Source organism: Triturus cristatus, chromosome 12 (genome assembly GCF_964204655.1).
Source record: "Triturus cristatus chromosome 12, aTriCri1.1, whole genome shotgun sequence".
In the NCBI taxonomy this organism is placed as follows: Eukaryota; Metazoa; Chordata; class Amphibia; order Caudata; family Salamandridae; genus Triturus; species Triturus cristatus.
Genome location: NC_140595.1, coordinates 586982045 through 587004786, shown reverse-complemented (window position 1 = coordinate 587004786; position 22742 = coordinate 586982045). Strand labels below are relative to the sequence as shown.

General features: G+C 42.4%; 1 protein-coding gene and 1 pseudogene across 7 annotated transcripts in view; one reads left to right on the top strand and one right to left on the bottom strand.

The window, feature by feature from the left end:
• DHX38 (DEAH-box helicase 38) overlaps window positions 1-19174 on the bottom strand; it is a 1013803-nt gene extending 994629 nt beyond the window's left edge. For 3 of the 7 annotated variants that reach the window (XR_014972206.1, XM_085638518.1, XM_085638522.1), the window contains exon 1: window positions 18482-19174. The gene's annotated coding sequence lies outside the window, so the exon portion shown is untranslated. Of the gene's footprint in view, window positions 1-17958 lie in introns of all 7 variants that reach the window. The other 4 variants (XM_085638519.1, XM_085638523.1, XM_085638520.1 and 1 more) reach the window with 4 other exon arrangements.
• Window positions 19175-19574: 400 nt separating this feature from the next.
• Window positions 19575-21385, top strand: LOC146776330 (heterogeneous nuclear ribonucleoprotein K pseudogene; annotated as a pseudogene).
• The last annotated feature ends 1357 nt before the right edge of the window (window positions 21386-22742 follow it).

Sequence of the window (22742 nt, the reverse complement as noted above, 5' to 3'; positions counted from 1 at the left end):
ATAAGCCTTCCTGGGTATGGCAGGTTATTTCAGACAATGGATCCCCAACTTTTACCTTAATTGCAAACCCTTGCTAAACCTCACCACTAAAGACACCTCTTAACCTTTACCATGGTTAACTGAACACCAGAATAGTTTTCTGAAAATCAAATTGAAATGCAAATATAGGTGTACACTTGCTGTTCTTACACAACAACGGGACGGCAGGAAAAGACTGTGCGCTTATTTTTTCACCAACTTAGACGTGGTTGCTCGAACCATACCAGAATGTCTGTGTGAAACTGCAGCAGCAGCCGTTTCCCTTAAACAAGCAGAAATACTGATTCTACGACACAAAGTACATCTGTATGTAACTCACTCTGTAGATATATTGTTAAACAAAACGGAAACTCAACATCTGACAAATGTCAGACTAACACATTACGAGTTCTGTTTGTTCAGTCCTCATGTTAGCATACATTGATGTAACACACAATCCAGCTAAGCTCTTGCCCCTTCCCTAGAAAGATACTGACATATCCCATAATTGTGTACTGATCACAAAAGATCAAAAGGAGAATAGATGTACAGGCCACGCCAATTGAAGAAAGATACAGAGACTTATGGGTTGATGGTTCTTGCTTTAAGCTCAAGGATGAGACAACCACTACAGTCTATGCTGTTACCACCTAACACAATGTCCCTAAAACGTGTTGACTATTAGAATTATAAACACAAGGAGCCAAATTAATAGAATTAACAAGAGCCTCTGAGAAGAGAGCTGGATTAACTATGAACATATATACTGATAGCGAATATGCGTTTGAAGTTGCACATCATTTTGACAGGGTTTGGGAAGAAAGACATTTTCTCACGTCTCAAGGAATATAAATCCAACATGTCCACTGATTGTAAATTACTGAAAGTTTTATTATTGCCAAAAAGAAAGAGTAGCTATAGTCAAATGTAATGCCCACAAAAACATGGTGGACTGCATAGGCAAAGGGAATGCTTTTGCTGACGAGATAGCCAAACAACCTGCACAGAATGTCAAAATATTTTTCTATTGAAAGTTTATTGAACAAAAAGAAAATTCATATGACTACAGTGATATGAGCATAGCAGATTTGCACAAACAAGTAACTAAAGAAGAGCTACACAAAAATGGCAACAATATGGTACTCTGGTGAATGGCTGTTGGAAGGAGCAACATGGTTATCGATTCATGCTACCTGACAAACTGTTATATCCTATGACTTTGATGATGCACGGCCCTTTCAATTTGAGAAAAGACGTTATTGTAAACAGCATGAAACTGTTAGGGGAAAATTATATTATATGGAAAACTGAAGGGAAAATATTTCAAAACTGCATGGTAAGCACACATATAATGATGGTAATGGAATTGGTCTGCCAGGCAATAGAAGTTCAACAGAAGGTTCATTGTGTATACCACCCCGAAGCAGCTGGTATCATCGACAGGAGTTATGGCATCCTGAAGGATAAGACAGCTAAAATATGTGCACAATCGAGATTGACTTGGGTGAATGCCTTGCCACTTGCCCTTCTGAGTATGCAAACTATCCCGATAATGTAACACGTCTCAGTCCACATGAAATAGTGACTGGACGTCACCTCACATGTTGGGGGGGTCCCAAAAGCATTGCTAATAACACAAATAACTGATACACTGCTCCGAGAGTATTGTGTTGAATGGAAAAAAAGTGTTTCAGCGATTAATAAACAGGTGAAAGACCCCTTGCCATTGCCTCTGAAGGGGCCTTGACATAATCTTCAACCTGAAGAATAGGGGCTGGTCAAGAACTTTCAGCGATCTAATTAGCTACAACCACACTGGGAGGGTTCCGTACAAGGTCTTCTGGCAACACAAACAGGCGCGAAATATAAAGGATATGGGAATTGTTCAGGAAAAACAATAGACCACCATGAAAATGTTGCCATACAAATGGTGAACGCCTTATTCGAACAAATAATATGTATCAGATTGTTGGATTTGCCAAAAACTTCATTTTGTAATGCAACACAGGATGCCTGTGTTACCTTTGTGTTTGACACTTAATGCTTTTTGTTTTTCTGGACCTAGTGCTTCTCAGTAATCAACACCATTTTAAGGAACATATTAGTAAACATCTGCTAAAAAATAATGAAGCAAGAGGGAGAAGGGAAATATATCAGATGGAAACCTCTACTCAGGAGTTTGGTAAGTAGGCGCTAGAAATACTATTTCTTCACTATTGGGGCCTGGAGATGGACTATATTAAAGGTAATAATAGTTATTCCAATATGAGTTATGTGTAAATATGCTTCCTGTTTACTGTTAGGCATGTATCAAATTGAGCATTCCTCAACTGAGTAATGTTCATGTTTCAAGTGTCATTACACAGAAGGGTGAAGTGGCCGCACTAATGCAAATAAATATTGAATAGCAAAGTTCTAACAACATGTTGAACAGTTTTTCAAACAGCGGGCTGTAGGAGCAAAAATGTGACACTGAGCAACTGTTCATGTTGTGTTTTCGCTGTGATTTCATGAGCAATGCAGCTGTACAAAACTTGGCTTTCGCATTTAGGCCGAGAAGGGTAAGAGTCCACGGGCAACATGTATCAAATAAGCATTTTGTGATTACCAAATAATAATTTTTACTGAATCGCTATTTGGTAATCAGTAAATAGCGGATCGCTATTTGGTAATATTACTCCATTCGTTCCAATGGGCCGAAGAGCCCCTAGGTGCGAATGGTTTCGCATTAGCAAAATTGTGATTACCTAATTGGTAATCACAAATTAGGTAAAGCAAAGCCAAGGGTGCCCGGGGGCCTGAGGCTCCCCTGAAGCCCCCCCCCCCAAAAAAATAACGTGCAGATGCAAAGCGCAAAACATACTCTAAGGACGTGTGCGCTACATGGTACATTGAAAAATGCAGTTTTGTGCAATTTTGAAAGTTTGTACATCGTGGCAATTGCGTTTTCCTAAATGCACAGTTTGCATTTGGAAAATGCTTCAAACTAGTGCGAAGAGAACCACAATTTATGATTCCCTATTTGTAATCGCAATTTTTGCAATTACCTAAAATTGCAACTACAAAGCCTTTTATACAACATGAAGGGGTATTTTGCATTCGCAAGCAGACGATTTTACCGAATCGCACTGTTTGCGAATGTAAAAAACGTTCATACATGTGGCCCTATAAGCGGTTTATTCTTGTTAGCTTCCTCTTTGTTTTCAACTGAAGGACGGGTAGATAAGAGGTAGCTAAGAAAAGGAAAACAAACTGCAGATGTTTAAACCGCAACAGTCCTCAGCACTATGAGAATGTATTCCTGCTTTGACTAGATTACTGTAGGTGTTTGGCTTAAGCTAAACTTACAAAATCGATCATGTGCACAAGTGTCTGACTCAGCTATTTCAATATATGTCAATGACGTTCAAACAGTATAAAAAGAGTGTGCCAGCTGCGTCTGGCAGAGCATACTTGGAAGACAACTGCTTTGTATGCCTAAAGCTTAAGTTTAAATAAATATACCTCAAATGTCCGTGTTTGGTTGCTCTCTCATTAACAGACAAGTGTACCTGATTTGTGCATTCACAATATGGTGTGTTCTTCATGCTGCACCAACCATACCCTGAATAAATTTGTTTTCAATATTTTTTTCTAACCTAATCACACCTTTTTAAAAAAGAAATTCATAACAATACGCTGTTTCACTCCTAAACAGCTAGTGGTGTCACATATTTTAGCAGTATAAACGAAGCTATTGGCAGTAGGACTCTATCTCTTGGTCAGCAGGAGAGGGTTGTTGCCTGATATAGGGTCCTTTTCCTACAGCTAGATGAGCTGTTTTGCACAGACCACCCTAAACGGGAAATGCAAGATGTGAAGATTTCCCCACAAAACCAAAAGCCAGCTCATACACCCCTTTTCACTAATGTTGGCATTCTGTTTCTTTTCATTTAATTTTTTGACACAGGCTAAAATAAGCATCACCCAATCTGCGCTGAGAGCTGCAGTCCTTTGCTGGAAGCAAATTCTGCACATGATAGTTTGGGGACCTTGTTTCCGGGCACTAACACAGTAACAATGCGTACAGAACATGAACATTTATTTACAAACGACAAGTCAAAAGTCGTGCGGTAGAAAACATTGAGGGGATGATTTCCATTATAGACCACAAAAATGAACAGGTATTTACATTCATTCGTAGTAAAACCTACAAACCACTATGCAATCTGCAGTCCACTCTGAGAGGATAAACTGATGAAAATTGTGATGAACAAGGTCAAATTATACATGGAAGGTCATCAACCAGGGAAAATACTTAATAAATTACAGACCAAAAAGAATTGATATAGTCATCAATAATTTCTCAAATAGCTTATGGAATCCTTGTCTAGCACGTCAAGTTGGTTCTTTACTGACAATTGGTACACATGATCACAACACATTAACATATACAAAAGTAATTGTGAGACCCAATAATACAGAATCTAAAACAGACACTGTAGTAAACAAGCATTTGCAATGCAATAGGTCTCGCATTTATACGAGTTTGAGCTATTGGCATTGTAAATGACAATGCCTTTTATTTATGTTTTAAAAACCCACACATAAATAAAATGCATTGCCATTTACAGTGCCAATAGCTCAAACTCTTAACAACTGCGAGACCTATTGCATTGCAAATGCTTGTTGTCATGATGCGAGGGCGTTCCATCGGAATGCAACATCCCCCCCACCCCAAACAACTCCAATAATGAACCGCTAATTTCACTGCTGGTCAGCTACATGGACGCCTCCATCAGATTAAGTCTGAAAATTACACGGGATAGGAGGAAACATACAGGGTTTGCAGAGATTAGTAAATAATTCAAATGATACACAACCAGATTTACCAAGAAATAAAAAGATCTATTCATTAAACACCGGAATTAGCTCAGGTGATAAGACAGGCCATTTAGAGCAGCTCCGTATGGCCCTCCCTTACCTTAATAGAGAAACTGCTTCTTAAAAGAGGACGAAGCCTATTTATAATTATTTATTGCTCTCGGGTTCCCAGAGGTCATAGTGTCACCTGAATCATGAACAGCTGCATCAGACAATGTAGAAATGTAGCCTACAGCCGGGTGCGGGAAAGGGGCCGGCTAAGGTGAAAAGGAACCAGCGATGTTGTTGAATATTTCACAAGGGGGCACCGAGAAGTCCTAGGCCCCACGCGTGTTGTTCTTGAATACAGCTTCAGTTTCATTAACCGTGTTGAAAATGACACCCGCGGGAGATGAGCAGGCCTCTTTAATCACAGGCAGACGGGTGGCTCTCTGCACTGGGCGCCCTCCACCTGGGTACAAGGCCCTTCGACTCCCACAGTGAGGGGTAAACCACAGCGCAAACCAGATGGCGGCGGTGTGGAATGAGGCGCCGAGACCTCAGAGACAGCCAGGGCAATAAAGTGTCAGAGCAGGGGGGTTGCCTTGGGAAAGGGAGCAATTATGGCTGGGATTCCCAGTGGCATGCAGATGGGTTTGTGGCCTTTTTGTTAAGCACCTGTAAATTCTTTAGGGTGAGAGAGAGCAGGATGCATCTGTAAAGGTAACAAATATGACACAAGTAATCCTGAAAATCTAAGCTGAAGTTGGCCGCGCCAGCCCATCCCCCCCACCTGCTTCCAGGCTTCCCCCAGTTTTCAGTTCTTCAAACACTTATGCTTTGTGAGCACAGCTGTACTGTCAATAACAGCCCAACCTCGGGCCCCCCCTCAAAATAAGCAAACACCACAGTCAGTGCCTCGGTCACGAGTAATATGGGTTTTAAAGCAGATTGTAGTGGAATGCCTGTGTCCATGTTTTTAATCGCCAATCATCAAGATTGTTTTTTTGCAAAGCATTGAAAAAAAAACTATTTAAATTAATACCATGACATAGCTGGGAGTCCATCCAGAGAGATGCGTCTGATACGTACCGCGCTGTCTCTCATGTTTGGGCATGAAAGTAACTGTTATAAAGGGCATGTGGAGGCAGGGCTGGACCTATTTATGAACTTTGCTATAATTTCCCTGCAGATGACAACAGGTTCTCCTTGGAAAAGAAAGCGCTATTCACAAGAAATATCGGGACATTTTCGCCGAGTGCAAGCAAAGTGAAAACAAAACCAGTCGGTGGCACCCTGTGAGATGGAAGCTCTATTGCTATCAGCAGCGTCCAATCGATCCGCGCCTTCATCGTCCAATCGATCCGCGCCTTCATCGTCCATATCACGCCATAGGCCATAGAAATAAAGACAGAATAAAAAAACTATATTATCTGAGATGGGGGAAGGAGCGGCCAGGCACGGGGCATAAACGACACAGCTGCAAATACCACCTCTGGCACAGAGAGGGGACCTTGGAGGAAGAACGGATGAAGAGAATGGAGGAGAGGACAGGAGAGTAGGGAGGGTGAGATAGCAAAGAGAAAGGTCTGGAGAAGAAGAGAACTGATAGAGGCGAGAGTAGGAAAGAAACTAACAGAAGGGCGAGAGGCAGTGGTGAATGAAGGAGGGGTAAGAATGGAATGACTGAGTGAAAGGAGGAGGGGGAAAGGACGGGGGGCAGATGGTGAATGGAAGAGAGCGATGGCCGGGGATGGGGGTCACGATGTGCTTTACGACGCGTGGATTCTGCTTTAACAGTGCATTAAAGTAGGAAGGGAAGCGGCCGTACGGCCGCGAATGTGAAAGTGATCGCGATCACGATAAAACATCAAAGCGGCCGAGCGGCCGCGAAAGTGAAAGACGAGTGCTTTCAGGCTGCCAAATGGTGCGCGCGCCCGGCACACATGCACAGTAGTTGGCGGCCTGAAAGCACTCGTTTGCACTTCCAAAAGTGCTTACTATAAGTCTCGCCAGAGCAGCGCTAAAGCGCTGTCTCAGGCGAGACCTAAAAAGGATTACCGTATTCAAATGTTTTGATATAAAGTAGTTATGACTAGCATTCTTCGATGTCATTCAAATGTTTCAACCTTTTAATACAAATGAAGCAAGTTTCATCTAGTAAACAGGTTTCTATTTTCTCCCGAATTGCTCTCACTTTTTATTTTAAAATACATTTTACACGGGTGTTGAACATATGTATTTCATATTTTTCAAGTCAAGTCACTAGGTTGCAGTCTACTATTGCCTGCTCTACTTGCCTCAGTCCGCCATACTAAGCGCATGTGTTAAACTTAACTGAATGGCATCTGAATCTCAAATTTGATTCTTTTACCATTGGAAATGTAAAGTCATAAGTAACATACCATCATGCCTTGCTAACTTTTTCCACCATTTATACCTTGCACAGCAGAAAAAAATATATACAATAAGTCACACTCATGCACACTCAAAGCTTTTCAAAATGACAATGACCCCAATGTCTATAGCTCATTTTAGTATTTTCTCCAATAGTAAATGAACATTAAAAATAGCTTTTAGTTTCTAATACTTCATCACAGACTAGTTCATTGACGAATACTTTTCTTTCACTATACCGCTGATTAAAATCCATTTTAGTCTTATAAGATGTGTATAACTTCCTTATGCCACCAGTAGTGCGGTGCATTTCAATTTTACTATCGTACGGACCCACAACATGCCAGCACCAAACTCCACCCTAAGCTATTCACAAGATAGTCATAACAAAATGCTAACATTATGTAGCTGTACCAGAACTTATGCCTATGAAAGCACAAAAGGTGAGGGGACAAGGATATGGCACAGCACGTCCCTTCACAAAACTGACAATACAATACTAGAGTGCTTTAGCTCGTGTTGGTAGACCTCATCTGTGAAACAAAATCAAGCAACTATGGAATGGATTCTAACCGGTCATTAGTAAAAAAATGATAGACAAGGAGACATAAGTTCTGGCAAAACACAATAGTACTGTGACACTTATCAGAGAATTCTAAGCTGTGTAAGTGGATCATCCAAGATTATTGGCTATTACTCATATATACCGACTGCACAAAAACGTAGATTCTAATTATGGAAAGTCCTCCTTAGTGAAAAAGGAAACCTCACACACCTTTGGTGTCATGCTTCATCATAGGAATCCCCTCCCCACCCAGGTAGGACAGTGCCACCAGGGCGGACTCAACCTCCTCGAAGACTGACTAGTAAGAGTTCTTGCATAAATCTTACTGGACAACACCACAGGGATGGGGATGCCGATGAATACTTTAAAAATACCTTAGTGTACCCTGGGGATTACCTTTATTAACTGGGACACTAGCTAAGATTAAAACAATGAATTGGATGGGTTTCTAGGAGTGTGATGGCTCAAGCCCATCCCTCACTTGCCAACATGTTGCTGCCCATTGGTAATTAGCCTAAACGGTCTGGGGCATCCGTCAGGGCATGTGGATCCCTACTGACGGTACATGCATTTACAAATCCTACTTTTAGACTGGTTCAATCTACCATGTAAGATGCGTAATTAGCCCCTTACTATCTGTTCCACCGGTTTTCTGAGTAGAGCTACAAAACATATATAAGAAAAGATATAGGAGAGAAACAGAAACAAAATAGGGAGAAAGGATTACTCATGAAATCTGGGGTTAAAACCAGACTGAATAATAATATCTAGGATAGAAATACAAGGTTGTGCTCTTAGAAGTGCTCAAGAACAGCGATCTCCAAAATATGGAGAATTCTATGTGAACTTATAGTGCAGTTGCCAGTGGCCTGCTCAGGACTGTATTCTTAGTCTGTAACATAGTGGAATTTCCATACTGTTTATTTTAAAATATTCCTTACCCTAGATTTTAGGGGATCCCAATGTCATGTTCACAGAATGGGGTGGGGTCCTTAGTAGCTACACACTACCTGGGAAAGGGTAATGACAATGGAGGAGGTTTTAGTTGTTAAAATATAAATGTAGAAAAAAACATTTACTTTTAGACATTTTTAAAGAACTGTAAATATTACACTGTTCATGACGTCTGTACAACTGACAACGGTTTAGTATTTGGTGCCCTATCTTCAGTGACTAAGAGTCACTACTGTAGGACATCTTTCCGTATCATCCTCGTTAATTTAGGAAAACAAATGGTCACAAAAGATCCTATTATTAGAACTACCCTTCCCATAATCAGCTTGTTTTAAGACACTCAGGGTATGTATGTTCAGAAGAAGTGTCTTAACAGACCTAAGAATAGGGTGATATTTGCTCCTTATATTCTGGTTACGTCAAAGGAACCCACCCTGATTTTTTAATGCAAAAGATAAATTGTTCACCGCAAACCCCAACTAGGTGTTTATCTAGACTGTCACTTTTCCTTTTTTAGTCAGAGTGTCACAGGTGGGTAGTCTTGCAGGTTATCACCTTTCTAGTTAAATCTCATGTATTCAAGCTGCCCCTTCTATTTTCATTGTTCAGACCATACAAGTCTTTATGTAAGCTGTAAACCCATCTTTGTACAAATCGAAGGAAAGGTCAGCTCATGTTTGGGCGTGTTTGTGTAAGTTTTTCAAGCACAACTCATCCTAGCTCACTGTCACTGTGGCCCTACTCATTGTAGTGTTGTGTTAATCTAGTTTCTGTGTTAATCTCTTTCTTACACTGGATAGTACCTCGGTGTTCTGTTATTCTTGTACGGACTTGTCTTGTTGTCATTCCCACATAAAAGAGGTTACGTGGTCATTTGATTAGGTAATCAACATTGTTCAAGTTGCAGTTCGTAAGGGTCTTTAATTTCCAAGGTGTCTTAAGGCTTATGTTTACCTCTTTTACTCTCTTGATTAGGGGACATATGCTACACTTGCCAGACTGTGGCTGGAGGTTCCAAAGGGTAGACTGTGTATTAGTTGCAGCAATTCTTCTGGGGACTGTATGTACCAGTAGGTCTTTTATACTCGTTCCTTTCCAAAACGAGAACATGGGCTTCTGAATCTTAAGACCCCTTGTCAGTAGTATTTTCCAGTTGATTATTATCTGGAAGGTGTTTGATAGTGTGTTATAGGTTGAGACACATATTAGCTGGTCTTGGTCTTCTCTTTTACATGACTCCGGGAGTTCGTCTTTGTTATTGAGAACTCTTTTGTCAGCCGCTTTCACTAATCTTTTTGGATAGTTTTTTTTAAATGAGTTATTTTACACAATTTGTTTGCGTGTGTTCTATACTCTTCTTTCTCCGTGCAGTTGCGTCGTAATCGGAGAAATTGGCCCAAAGGTAGGTTTCCTCGCAAGCTGTGGGGTGGAAACTCTCAAAGCGTAATAGGTTGTTACGGTCCGTAGGTTTAGAATATACTTCAGTCGTAAGTTATCCATTGTCTGCTTTTATCAGCAGGTCCAAACAAGCATTGTCATAGCCAATAGGTCTCGCCTTTGGGACCTTATAAGTGTTCCCAAAAGCGAGACCTATTGGCTATGCCAATGCTGGTTTTAACTGCTGCAATCTATTGAAGCCTCACGGAGAACATCAAAGCGGCCGTGCAGCGATCGCGGTAAAGCGCGGCGCGCGCGCACTTTAGCTCTAGGCTGGCCTGGTAGCACTTTTTGGAGCCCTCACAAAATGTCGCGCCAGACCAGCGCATGCGCTGGGTCAGGCGAGACCTACAAAGGAGGTTTGTTGCCTCCTACGGACATGGTAAATCGTAAGTGTGGATCAATGGCATTCAACCAGTTGGCAAAGGTTAAAGCTTCAGCTGTTGTGCCCTTTCATATCACCAACACAAAATCAATATAACGTCTCCATAGACGTATATTGCTGTTAAAAGGATAAAGATCGCTTTGGATGTATTCTGCTTCAAAAGCATGAACATGCAGGCAAGGCTGGGAGCAAAAAGGCTCCCCATAGAAGTGCCATGTACCTGTAGGTAGTGTTGTCCCTCAAATTTGAAAAAGTTTCATGTGAGTGCTAAGTGTAACAGATCCAACACAAAATCCTGAGGGGTGATAGAGTTCCATTCAATGGTACTCAGGATTTTCAACCAACTCTAGTGTTGCTTCTTGAGGGATATTTGTGTAGATCGATTCAACACCTTAGCTAAGGAGTAGTTCTTTAGAAGTGTCAAATGGACAGTCTTTTATCAGATTGAGACCATCCTTAGTGTCCTGCATGTACATTGGTATGTTTTTCACAAGGGTCTCAGAAAAAAAGTCACATTTGTGAGAGGGGTTCAAGGAGGAAGCCAATTCCTGAAACTATAGGCCTGCCTGGCGGTGGAAATTTGTGTTTATGCACCTTGGGTAAGATTTTGAAGTAGGAAGTTTGTGGCTCTTTTTGAATAAGGAAATCGGCATCATGTTTTGTAATCCAACCATTCTCTAGCCCCTCACTCCCTTTGAAGGTTACTTCCTCTCGTATTTCATTAGTTAGATCCCTCCTCAGTCGTTTTCAACGTCGTTTTTAGGTCTCGCGTCTAGCGTAGCACTGCGCAGCAGTGCTCGCGCAGCGACAGTCCTTTTGTTCGGGGTTCAGAAATGGACCCTGGAATCATACACGCTCGTGCGTGTGATTTTTGTTTTGTCTTCTATTATTGGGCTTTTAGTGGCTGTATTTTTTAGACAGAGCAAGCAATAGGCCAAAGGCGGGCACATCGCTCCGCCCACGGCCTAAAGCCTATATGTTTCAATTATCGTGCCCAGACACAGGCGCAATAATTGAAAGCACATGGCACACCATTGGCGGCTGTCTCTGCTTCCAAAAGCGATTGTTTTCGGTTTCGCGATCGCTTTACTTGTGGCTTTGCTTTCAGTTTTGCGATCACTTTACTTGTGGCTTTGCGGCTGCAATACAGTTTGTTGCTTAATTGGGAGGAATGCGTGGCAATCTTTACGCGGTTACAAGGTAAAATAAATGAAGGCATTTACTAGGCAAAGTAAATGAAAATGCGCGGCAAATATTTACTTTGTTACAAGGTAAAATAAATGAAGGCGGTTACAAGGTAAAAAAAAAATGAAAAATGCGCTGCAAATATTAACGCGGTTACAAGGTAAACAATGCGTGCCTAATAATTGCACTATACTTCTCCTTTTCTAATATCGCGTCAGGCTTACTGAAATAATTGACTGTATCTGCTTAGCTACAAAACAAGGACTTAGTGGGGCCAAGTCATACTTTCTGACTGGACTGAAAACGTGTGATTTTGGATAGAGTTCTTTCTCTTTCCGTTTCCCGATTCCCGCTTGGCGGGGGAGCGCATTCCAGGCGGGGGAGCGGACCCTTTGAAGTATGATGCTGAGGGCGCCAGTGGGCTGAAGCGCTTCCCCAAACGGATTGCATGGCGGCACGATGCACGCGATTGTGCGTGTGCTCGCCATGCAATCCACTTTTGGGAGCACTTTGAAATGCCCCTTTACTAGAGTCTCGCATAGCGATTGCGTGAACGCAATAGCTAGGCGAGACCTAAAAATGGGAAGGGTTAACACAGATCAGTGTCTGAGAGGTTGTGGACGGATGGAATATTGGGAAATACCACATGTCGGAGAAATTCTGAAATAGGGTGCATGGTCACCTGAACACTAGCCGATTTACAAACTGGGTACTAAAGAGTGTCAAATTGATGGTACTGGGAATATGGTTTATTGGGGGGGAGGGGGCGCTGCCCAGAGCTGGTATGACACTTTATGATCATATGCTCATGATTACTCGTAGAGAAATGGAGAAAACAAGGCAATGCCTTGCGATGCCTTAATTATAAAACTGGTATTCAGTGATGAACTTACATATATCAGTAGAAAAGTATAAGAAAACCTGGGGCCCATGGAAAAAACAGAGATTTATCTTGAGCATGAGAGTGGAAAGGAACTAGTTGGTCATGCAATATATTATACAAACTGAGAACAAGTGGCTGTAATTTTAGATGTCAATTATCAACTGGAAGGCATATGTAACCTTCTGCCTTCTAGGGATGTAAATGTATGGAAGTTTGGGGTCTAACCTCAAGCCTTTCTTTTTCCTGAAGGCTACATAAACAGTTTTTTTCCTCTTATATTTGTCATCTTGAGAAAAAAAACAATAATCTGGTAATTACAGTGCTGTAGTCAATAAAGCAACAATAAAGTATTGTATCTTTCTTCAAACTAACCTTGGATCCCATTATCCTTAGTGTCCCATTCTGAACTCTGTGTCTAGTTAATAAGCTTGCAGATTGAACTGAAAGCTATTTCGCCATGAATTCATCTGCAGAATCTAAAAGCTATAAGCTGATAATTCCATGCGCAAGTCCTTCCATCTTTATTAAAAGTAGGTACTTGCATAGTTCCAAGCCATCATTCTGGAACATTATACTAAATTCAATTAGGAAAAATGATTGCTAGCAAAATATTGAAGGACGCTAAAATCATATACCTATAAATATGTAAAATGATACTACACTAGTTCCGTAGGGGATACATAGCAATTTACATGATCAGTCAGGCTCAAAACACCATCCCGATAAATATTCATCAAGTTATTTGAATCATTAATCAAGCCCTGAGCAACCAAGTGAGATGCCCACTAACAGGATGACTATAGCTAGTACAAACTACATATCTTAATACAACTCGATCAACGAGAACCTTAGAGCCAAAAAAACTCTCCTATGCATTACAAACATTTCACTACTAATCCTGTTTGATATGCAGCAAAATAATGACTAGCGGTGAGGGCTTCCAACTGGTGTGCACTGGGCAGTATTATCTCCAGATTAGTTCAATGTAATTCGATCAATTAATCACGCTCAACCTTCTGTGGCTCACCGCTGCAGAACCATCCTACATATAAATATTCCTCAATGAAAGGAGCGTTGTGTTCAATAATAAGTATCTTCAATTGAATGTTAATTAATCCAACCCACAGACTTCCTTTGTTCAAATCCGTATTTTATTATACGTTATATCAAGTTAGTGATTTCAAAAGTTAATCAAAGTTAATCAACAAAATTTCAAAACACGATCGAATTATTTAACATTCAATTGAAGATACTTATTATTGAACACGACGCTCCTTTCATTGAGGAATATTGATATGCAGCAACAAGTCAGTAGTCTCTGATTGGGCCTGCTCCAAGCACTTTTAACGGATCACTGATAGAAATTCGAAAACAACAATATTGTTACAAAAATATTGTGCCTCTATATTTACAAAAATATCAAAAGTACAAAAAATTCATTTTTTGTAATATCTCTCTGTATACACAAAAATATGCACATATACACACACACACAGTTAAAAATGGCAAATCTTGAATATTTCAATAAATAACATGAATATAATGTAAAGTAAATACATTTGAAATAATTAGTAAATTAATGAATTACTTAAATCCTGAAACAAATACACCCTGAAATGTTTTATTCCTAGCCTGTCAAATTGAACATCAGTCTACCAGGATATTGCCAAATTTGCTGTCAAATTAGAAGACCATGAACCACACGAGCTAGTATGTGATGCATTACTAATAGAAGGTGCCATGTTTGCGTCCTTCATGACTGGTCTAGGAACCTAGCCCTCTTTACATCCGAATCTGGGGCAATTTGGAAGAAGTTGGGCCAGCGAGATCATGAAACAAGCATTTGCAATGCAAAAGGTCTCGCATTTGTGAGAGTTTGAGCTATTGGCACTGTAAATGACAACGCTTTTTATTTATGTGTTGCGGGTTTTCAAAAGATAAATAAAGGCAGTCATTTACAATGCCAATAGCTCAAACTCGGAAATGCGAGACCTATTGCATTGCAAATGCTTCCCAAGATATGTTACCGGGACAGCTTGCAAGGAACACCTAATCATCCTAGAAAGGTCACACAGTCAAACATTTCTATTTTCATTCGACCAAAACAAAAAGCATTTCTTTTACTGACTTCTTCATGGGAATAAGTATGTTTGCATTTCTAAAATGTGTGCGTGACTCATGTTACTACCTTGGTGCCCTTAAAACGCGTTCTCTTGTAAGAGCCACCCCTTCTCCCCAGGTCTAAAAACGGGAGCTCTGGGAACCTGTTCAACAACCCACAGCAAAGCTCTGCTTGGAGAATTGTAAAGGAGAGGCCCCTTTTCTGCCATTCTTTGCAAATTATGGGCAAAAAAATTGACAATTTGACTGTTTGCTTATGAGATGTCAGACAAAGGATTGGATCATATAATGTTGAAAACAGCTATGGGGCTTCGGCGCTGGAGCGGCCCCCGGTGCCTTAACCGGTTTTTGATGTCCCAGTAGCACTGAAACAACCGAGAGGCTAAAACGGAAAGAACAAAACGTGGAAGACAAAGAGGTGAGTCAGATGCTGCCCCCTGGTTCGCTCGAGCGACCCCATCTGATCAAGGGACTGCTGTATGTCTTTGAAACTGGCATGTATTCCCCCAACACTACTAGAGTGTTGAGGGTCTGAGGGGCACTTCCCACGATATCTATTGATTAAGCAATTGTAGTTGAACGCTTCTCAAGGACCTCACCCACCCCGCTGCGCAGGACGCACTTTAGGAGGGAGGCCAAAAATACAAGCCCTAGAACGCCCTGACCGGCTTACGACGAGGTAGGGAGCCTCAGCAGCGTGCCAGTCAGACACTTAAAGAGCTCATCTGCCTCACAGGATGTGTCCGGGCACTTCCCATGTAGTGGACAGCACAAGTGCAACATAAACCATATTTTTTTTTTATAATGTAGCCGACACAAGAGCGCAACATTAATATCAATGTAGCGAACACGAAAACATTCCAAAAGCGCAACATTAACTAAACAAGAAAGAAAGCAACCAAAGGGAAAGAGTAACACCAGAACGAAGGATAGGAGAAACGGCAGATAGGTGGATCATACAAAGAAATTTAAACAAGCGCCAAAGAAAGCAAGAAATAATTAGGAGGGAAAAAAAGACGGGGTGGCAGCAGCCATAGGAAGGCAGGGACGTGTCAGGCGTGCGTTTCAAAAGCAGGAGGGAGGGGGAGGCAGCTGCAGCCAAAACAGATCTCAGTCTTTAAGAGCACAGGAAAGGTGGCAAGATAAAAGCAAGATATATAGCCCTTTTTACAACAGAGCTCTATAAACCACAAGCACTGGTCTCCAGTGTTGCACCTTAAAGAAATAAATAGTGCCACAAACTGAGTAACAACACAAGTAACTGGGGCAATCCTTGAAAATGGGCGGAGCTTTGAAAGCCCATATCCTGAATACAGCAGGTCTCACGGAGACAGCGCAAGCGCTGCCTAGGCGAAACCTAAAAAGTTTTGTTCGTCACACATCACACCCTGCTACGTAAAATCTTCAATACCAAAAAGGCATTAATGCTATAAGTGACAAAGATATGCCCTAAATCTCTCAGTGTTGCAGCAATAAATGATGGACGGAATGCTGAATGACTCAAACATTCACCCCCAGTCAACAGATCTGGGGTAAAATCCATTTTTTGGTCACTACGCCACCCCAGTTTGGACCCAGCCATATGTAAATCAGGCTTGACCCTGTTCTTCGTGTGAACAGTCTAGACCAAACTGCCAAGCCATGTCCTCCCAGGACCGGAAACGAGCATCCTGGGACATGTTTCGGGTAACACTCCTCATCAGCCTGGCTAAATTTAATCCAGTGGCACAGCGAGCAAGGGGCCCACGTCTAGACATACCCGTCCCATTTATGCCAATAAGTGCTGTGGCAGAAAGTGACGGACGGAATACTGAATGAATCAAACATTCATCAACAGTCAAGAAATGTGGGGTAAAATCCATTGTTCTTTTGCTCGCTACACCACCCTAGAGAGGAACTGGCTTGGCAGTTCGGGCTGGACTGTTCCCATGAGGAGCAGGGCCAAGACTGGTTTGCATATTGCTTACTCCAAACTGGGTTGGCGTAGTGAGCAAAAGAACGATGGATTTAACCCAGATCTCTTGACTGGGGGTGAATGTTTGTTTCTTTCAGTATTCCATCCACCATTTGTTGCTGCAGCACTTTTCGCAACAAGTGCAATGTGTATGCCCAGGCGTGGGTCCCTTGCTCGCTGTGCCACAAAATTTAAGCTAGCCTGGTTGGTGAGGAGTGTTACCCTGAAACCAGTCCCATGATGTTTGTTTCCGGTCCATAGAGGACCCGGCTTGGCAGTCCAGACTGGACTGTTACCATGAGGAGGAGGGTCAAGACTGATTTGCTTATGGCTGGGTCTAAACAGAGGTGGCGTAGTGAACAAAAGAATGATGGATTTAACCCAGCTCTCTTGACTGGGGGTGAATGTTTGATTCTTTCAGCAGTCAGTCTGTTATTTGTTGCCACAGCACTATCTCTCTCAATGGTAATTTAACAAAATACACAAAAAACGTGGAAGTAAAGACATGCCCAGGCTATAGTGCACAATACAAGACGAGCAGAAGGATACATCTGTCTATTCTATAAAGCATCCTCCAAGAACAAACAGTGGCTGGGCAATATCTTTGCCATCTATGGTAATACAGCATCAATACTGTGGCTTTATGGGTTATGTAGGAGACGCAGTGTGCAATGTCCATTCTTAGGTTATCCAGATAGTGTACAGTGGTGGCACCTGTAAGTCTGTACAGATATTCTCATTTCTTCCAACAGGGGCATACTTGTGTTACTATCCAATTGAAACCAACTCATCAAGCACAGTGTAAAATGCAAGCGGCTTCCTAGACAACAGAGCATACACATAGTGGGTAAGTCCTCTTTGGTCACTGTGCAGATGTTCAGTTCCCTCACCTGGTTCATATAGCAGATGTACAGCACATGGCACCAGCCGTGTCACACAGCTAGACTGTTTTGCTCAGTGCAAGGTACACACTGGTTGTACGCTCTCTACTAAGGCAACAAGAGGATATTGATTATCTGCCCTTACAATGTGATTTATGTGTTGTTCACACTCTTAAATTCCCATATATTATTCTTGACAGAAGTTTGTCAATCCCTCCTAGGTCAAATAGACCCCAACTCTGTTTCCCCAGATGATGCAAAATCAATAAAGGTACTGCTCTGCACAATCAAACTAAGCAGGGAAAATGGCAAAACGAGTTTAAAAGAAATACAAACCTCACGTAAAGGTGCACATGGAGTACAAACGAACTGATCTGGTAATTTAGGCAGACGTGCATGTTAAATATGGAAAATATATCACCCACAGGTAGGAACAGAAGGTTAACACATTCCCAACTGCTATTTCTAACTTATTTAGAGGTTGCGGAGGGCGTCCTCTCTTTGTGGCAGGAGAGTATTAGAGAGTGTGGCCAGCCCAACTGCCAATTTTGCAAGTGCAGAATGAAGCTTGAAATTTCTACAAATAAACGTAAGACCATCTCACCATTCAGCAGGTGTAATTCAGTCACCGAGCCCCAGCAAGTCATGCTGCTGGTTTACAATGCTAATCCCCTCGTCAACGTAGGTATAGTCCCCTACAGGTACATCAAGCAGGGTAGTGCGCTTGCCTTCTCACGGGTCACACTGGTTGTACAGTACCGAGTACCGCCACTTCGTAAGGGACCAAGTACGCGCTGCCTACACCTACATATGTAAGATTATCTTACCCTCCTCCCGCTATACACACCGATCAACTCACCCTTATTTGGAGGGGCTCGCCCTCTTTTCAATGGCAATCATTCATCTAAAAGCAACGTGCCTCAGTAGACTTTAAAAGAGTCGCCCTCTTTTGCAAATCAACATCAGCCTCCCAAAAATGGTTGTCCTTAGTTCACAATATTCGAGTCGCTCTCCTCGGCTTCGGACTTCACTCGTATTTACGCGCCAACAGGTTGACAGGTGTGCATATGGCTAAAGTCCGAAACTCCTTCATTTCTTTTCAGCTTATTCGTCAATTAAGACTCCACTGCCCTGTAAGTGGCAAGACCAGCAAGCCAACGTGGCCCCAATTTATACGGCCATCACCGGAGCCCTCGCCTTTACGACAGGTATACTGAAGCTGCTCCTGCAACTAATCCACACAAGATTCTCCTCATACCTAGCAGCGCATGCTTCAAAACCTGCAGCCGCCCGCTGTTGCTTTCCGGCGCCCGACTTTGCCCTGGGCGCTCGCTTCTCCTATTCTCTTCAGCCCCTAATAACGACTTGACTACCGGGTCAAGCTTACTATTAGCTTTCCCTATGGCCGGCCAGGGCCTGAGACACTGCGCGCAGCCATCCCACCATGCCCCGCGCACCCTTCATCAACAAACTTTATTGTCCTTCCGTGCAGCGAACACAACTATGAGGACCGAAATGTGACGCCATTTGATCGATTCAGAAGACACTCCAGAAGGCATAGTGAGCACTAGGCACAAAACGACAATACAAACGGCAGCCATCTTGAAACTATGCAAGGATACAATTGATTTGCAGACGCTATGTAAGTACACTTAAACAACAGTATCGATAATAAAGAAATGAAACAAACATTATGACTGTTTAATAATACATATAGTTCTACAGGGGGGACATTTGCTTTAACTTTAACTTCAAGTGGAACGGTACTTATTCATATATTATATATCCACGCAATCTACGTTTGGGTTAGGCAATCTTTCCATTCAAAGCTTCATGGTGGGTATTATTGCTTTCGCAGAATGAATGAAACAGACTTGTTTTTCTAAAATGGCTCCCAATATAGCGTATGCAACGGGTCAAATTCCCATGATCCTTAGCGTTGTCGTCTCTCTTCTATTCTAACGCTCCGGCCTGGGTCTTTGTCTGACTTTCCGTGAGCGGCTTCCTGTTCCTGCTTCGTTCCTCGACGAGAGCGCACGATCCCGCGCTGGTTTGTGTGCTTTGCAGAAGGCCGCGTTTGCCGAAAAACAGCTTGTGTTCAAAATGGAGAGTGAGACCGAGCACGAGGTTGAATTCAACAGCGCTGAGACCAACGGCAAGCGCCCAGCGGCCGAAAAGAATGAAGAACAGGCGCCAAAGAGAGCCCGCGGCACGGGTGAAAAAATAGAGGTGCGCATCCTCCTCCAGAGCAAGAATGCCGGGGCCGTGATTGGAAAAGGCGGCAAGAATATCACGGCGCTGCGGTCAGATTTCAAGGCCAACATTTCCGTGGCCGGGTACCAGGGGCCCGACCGCATACTGAGCATCAATGCCGACAAAGACGCCATTGGAGACATTTTAAAGAAAATCATCCCCACGTTTACCTTCAATACACAGCCCCAGGGCTACAAAGGAAGCGACCTCGACTGTGAACTGAGACTGTTGATCCACCAGAGCTTGGTGGGCGGCATTATTGGAGTTAAGGGGGCAAAAATAAAGGAGCTCAGAGAAAGCACTCAGACAACCCTCACGGTTTTCCGAGAGTGCTGCCCTCACTCAACCGATCGAGTTGTTTTAATTGGTGGAAAACGCGAGCGAGTCATTGAGGGGGTCAAAGTCATCCTTGACCTCATATCTGAGACCCCAATCAAAGGTCATTCGCAGCCGTACGAGCCAGACTACTACGACGACTCTTACGATTATGGGGGGTTCGCAATGATGTACGACGATTATGAAGAACGCCCAATGAGCTACCCAGTGCAACGAAGGGGCGAATATGATCGCATGCCACCAAGCCGAAGTGGGCGCCCCATGTATACATCAAGAAGAGATTACGACGACTACGATGATTATTATGACATGAGTCCCCGCAGAGGGCCTCCCGTTTCCTCCCGGCCTCGGTGGTAGTAGAGCCTGCGATCTCCCTCTCCCACCATCTCACGCTGCCAGAGATGGTGACTGAAGAGGGCGGCCTGAGGGATGTGGCGCAATGTCTTCTCATACTACGAAGTTGGGCGATCTGGCAAATATCATACGATGGGTGCATCTGGATACGCAGTGCGTGGTTTATATGGTAATGTGGATGGCTTTGCCATCGTTAACAAAATTCTGTATGGATTTCTAGGCGAGAGAGATCCTAGGATAAAACAACGCCTCAAAAATTCAGAATTCCATCAGAGTAAACTAAATGATACGAAGCTTGGGAGATTACCATCATAGGCACACGACCTGATACGGACTGCACAGTGTACTCCCTGCAGAACAGTGCGAAGCAGTATTTTGAAGATTTTTGTGATGGGTTTTTATTTCTAAAGAATTGAGAGACAATTGCTCGATGGTTCTAATGTGTACCGTGGCTCTAAAACCAGGACCCTTCCTGCTGCAGTTAAGGTGACCAGGGGAAGGGGACTGTCCAGTGAGCAGTACTGATATTAGTTCATTTTTACATTTGTGGCAGTTTGCTTTAAAACGAAACTAGTTTTTCTATTCTCACAAATAAATTTCATTTGAATGAAAAAGTGCTGCTGTGACTGCTGTTCTGCATTTTATAAATCGCGTGCTTGTCTGGCATAAAACGCATTGTGCTAGGCAGTGTATACCTATATACTGTAAGTCAGCATTAGGTTGTGAGCTTTGTTGTCTAGTTATTCTTCTCGGTGATTACTTGAATACACGTTCATTTTCTGACATTTGAATATTAATAAATCGGCATTATGTACACTAATGGATTGATAACCCTCCGTTCTGTAATATTTATATTAAATAATACATATTTGAAAGGCTCTGTCATTTGCAAAATGTCACAATAGGTTGCAAAAAACAGTATTTTACAGCCGAAAGGTTACCTTAAACTCCGTATTAAGGTATGATTTATACTTTTAAAATCATAACGTGCACCCGATTCTGAGAGGGGCCTATTGCTTTTTTATTTATTTTTATATGCAGGATAGGACCCCCACACTTGGGTTTCTTAGCTGGTGGCCACACCGGCCAGTGTGAAACCCCACAGTAAGTTGTATGGTCATTCCCCTGCAGTAATCTGTGTGACTGATGATATACACTACCTGTCATTTCCTTTAGAATGGTTGTCTTGACATTTTCTGCTATGTGCCATTCATCTATGCTTGCAGACGTGGTGTATGTTTTTGTTTCCCTCCTGGTTAAGCAAACTCTCAGCACATTCTCCTTGCATAGGCCCATGTTGTGTAGCACTAATAATCCACTCTAGAAGACTCACGCATGCTACGATAGAAGTCTTGTATTTGACCTTTGCCCTAAAGTGATAAGTGTCTGAATCTGTGATTATTACACTAGCTCCAATTATGTTTTAATAAGCCAATTTTTATTTTTGCTGACAAATGGCCCCTTGCTTGCTCGTTTTGGTTAAATATTTGCAGAAGGAAAAAAATCAAGTGGCATAAACCACACATGTAGTTGTGCGGAGCGTGATATACCATTTATGTGGACATCAAGACCCACTCAGGGCATCATCCCATGACGTGTGCCTCCACAACGAGCACTCAATGGTTAATCTCTCTACGTATATCATGTATGCCATGTCTGTAAAAATAAATGGTCCTGTAAAACGCAGATTTCTGCATTTATTACTACAGCGTGATGGCAAACCACCCATCACTTCGCATACCAGACCTGCATCTTCCGGACGTAGATCACATGCTGCTTCATCGCGGTTCATACGGGACCTGTGCAGTGAGATTGTGCTTTCAGTTGGCTTAAATACCTGCACATACTGGTGTGGCATAAACCATATATAGAAATGTATGCTATTATCCCCGTTGTTGATGGATATTGAGACCGATTGACCCACAGCGGGCGTTGCTACTCATGAGTCATAGTCCCTTCTCTACACTGAACACTGGTAACAAATAACTTATTACTCAGCGGACATGAATACTTAACATAATGGCAAAGTTGTATATCCACACAAGTACATGTAACTGCAAGGAATCTTTGGTATTTACCCAGGAGCTCCCACTAACAGTAAACTTGTATTACCCGTGTTTCCCATTGATTTTTAGACACGCGTTAATACATTATCATCATCTGAATAAAATGCCTAA